This window comes from Adiantum capillus-veneris, chromosome 22 (assembly GCF_014529385.1).
Source record: "Adiantum capillus-veneris isolate H3 chromosome 22, ASM1452938v2, whole genome shotgun sequence".
Classification (NCBI taxonomy): Eukaryota; Viridiplantae; Streptophyta; class Polypodiopsida; order Polypodiales; family Pteridaceae; genus Adiantum; species Adiantum capillus-veneris.
In genome coordinates, this window is record NC_140952.1 from 116347443 (window position 1) to 116350315 (window position 2873).

At 48.3% G+C, this 2873-nt stretch overlaps 1 pseudogene; it reads left to right on the forward strand.

Annotated features, from left to right (window-relative positions):
- Positions 1–1072: 1072 nt before the first annotated feature.
- Positions 1073–2530, forward strand: LOC147430077 (uncharacterized; annotated as a pseudogene).
- The last annotated feature ends 343 nt before the right edge of the window (positions 2531–2873 follow it).

Genomic DNA, 2873 nt, shown 5'->3' on the forward strand with positions numbered 1-2873 from the left:
CCTCACCGCCCACCTACTTATTGGCATCTTATTGGCTTGGTACAATATCTTTTTTGAGCACAAGCTTTTAGTCCAATCAGAAACAGAAAAACGCATCGCTTTTGTCCCCCTCATTATGCTCTTCATATCTATACTTGACCTGCTTAGTGGATTGGTCATCACACACAATGTATGCAAGGGAACAAGGGAGCAAGTGGAAAACATGCAGGTAGCTCAATGTATTGTGCTATTGGCTTGGAACAATCTCTTCTTTTGAGCACATGCTTTTAGTCTAGTTGGAACGGAAAAACTCGTCGCTTTTGAGTCCCCCTCATTATGATCTTCCTATCTATGCTTGACTTGCTTAGTGGATTTGTCAGTGGATTTGTTGCAGCTATGTGGACAAAAAATCGAAGGCAAAGAGCAGTTGCAAGAGGAGTATGGACAAACATGGGAACACAAAAGAATCAAGGGCACTATATTTTTTCATTTTCAACACTTTCTTCATCACCCCTCCATCACCAAATAAATCGAGCTCTTCCATGGTAGCACCCCTGCAAAGATCCATGACATAGCCAGCATAGGCATACAACAATCCTTGCCCCTTCCTATATCAAGCAAAAACCTCCAAAAAATCAATGGAGGTGTTCACACAAATCAACAACATGAAAATGTTGTCAAAAGAAAGAAGGTAGCTGAGGATGGATAAGCAAAGTCAAGACACACACACACACACAGTTTTGTAGGAAGCAAGCCAAGAATTTACACACAAAGTTATCTCTATGACAAGGTATATAGGCTCTGCACAAATGATCATATGCAAAGAAATCTTTCAAGATCGCTCTGTTCTGACCGGATTGCAAAACTCTTGACTTGTCGCACACACAGATATACATAGCATGCTTTTGCAAGCGAACACCACACACACAGACAGCATAGCAAAGTTGGCTCACTTTGAAGATTAGTGGGCTCAACAATGACTCGTACGAGAAGTGATCGTAGCAAAGGTGAGATCCAAGTGATCTTGTGGGCAAAGCGACGAACTAGGCTTTGCTGTCTTGAAGGTGGTGGAGGGATAAAGTGCACTACACAATAAAAAGAAGATGTTTCTTGAGTGCGTGAGTAGCAGTTTTCCATAGCCTGATGCACAGCTTCATTGTAGACGATTCTTTCCCATCACATGGCACTCTCAAGCTGTGGACAAGAACACCATCTTGGGGCGGCATCTCTCTCTCTCTCTCTCTCTCTCTCTCTCTCTCTCACACACACACACACACATGGCTCGTTGTCTCCTATATCGTGCAGGGCACACTGGCCTGAAATCAACTATGAAGGGCTTTTCCCCATCCTCCATCTCTGAATCTCTTAGATCCGTTTTGAAACTCATGCTTTTTCCATCGTTGTTTCAACTTCCCTTCACATACTTCCAATATAGTGCCTTTCAATTGGCTCCAACCGGCTCGTCCTACCCACTTCATGCAACGGTGTTACCCTCCTAAAACAACACTTGTTGCACGCTGCCTCTTGTAATGTGGACATGGGGGTGCTAGGGCTATCTGTAATGCAGCCTTCCTACCTCAACAGAACTCACCCCATTCAGATCGCATGCAAGTGGTTTCTCCTCTCATCATCAATAGCACCACAGTGCATTTACCATTGGCAACTAACAGCATCAGAAGGTAGGTGCAGAGCTCACTGCATGACGCTTGTCTCAAACAACAAACACTTGTTCATGGCATCCAATCTCCTATCAGCTTTACGTCCCCCTCCTCCGAAGCCTCTTATTTTGTGCACCTGCTATATGTTGGGATCCTCGTGAGAGGGAACTTTTTCCCACGCGTGCCGGCGGTCCCTCCTTGCCCCTAGCGCCCCCACATGGGCTGTCCCTCATGCGGCCCGGCAGTCCACGTTCCCATTTCTAACCTAACTCCCGCTAACCTAACTTCTCACCGTGGACGGCACTTGAGGGGGACCGAGGCCCCGTTTGGTGAATTGCCCCTCTCCACGGCCATGCTCCCCGCGGGCCGATATGACGACTCGTGGACCCGTCGCTCCTGTGAACAAAACATGACTCCGGGAGCCCTCGAGAGACTCTATGCAAGCAAGAGCCCCGCTTGGGCCGTGGCCGGGTCCCCGGGGGTCCTGTGGACCAAAACGGCCCGGGACGCAACCGCGGGGCCGTTTCGGCATTTTGATCAGATTTTGGAACCGCGGCTCCTGGACGGGACCGACGGTGACTCCTTGAGAGGGATTTCTACCTCAAGGCCATGGGGCTTGGGTGGTTTGCCTGAGCGCCCCGAATTAAAGGACTTATAAGGGAGTAGTACTCCACTCTTGGTGAACCGTGCGCATCCTGCCGGGGTAGCCAAGAGGGGGCCGGTTGTTCAACCGGAGCCGGGGTGGCAGTCCTCACGTCCATAAAACCATTTACCCATTTTAGGTTGGAGTTAGGTTAACCCAGTCTTCAAAGGCGCTGGAGAGGCCTCCGTCCCTTTTTGTAATCAACTTTTTGAATCAATACAAAGCGCCCGTCACGGGCTTGTTTCAACAATCTTGTCTCGCGCGTCCCTTTTGAAATACTTGCTCAACTTGTTGTGAAGTCGGCTAACTTGTGTTCAGGTGAAGGATCGGCGAACGCGCGCGGCCCCTAAGTTCCATTTTACGGACCGCTCTTCAGGGTCCCGTAACACTATATAGCAAATTTGAGCTACTTCTACCTAACCCCCACAACATACGAGGCATACTTCCTACCTTCATAGCTGGCATTGAAAGTGAGGACACAGTTGCACTCATGATCTGATGATTGCTCATGTAGATGATGCCCACCTATCTATCTATCTATCTCCCCTCTCTCTCTCTATCTAGATGATCTGATGATTGCTCATGTAGATGAT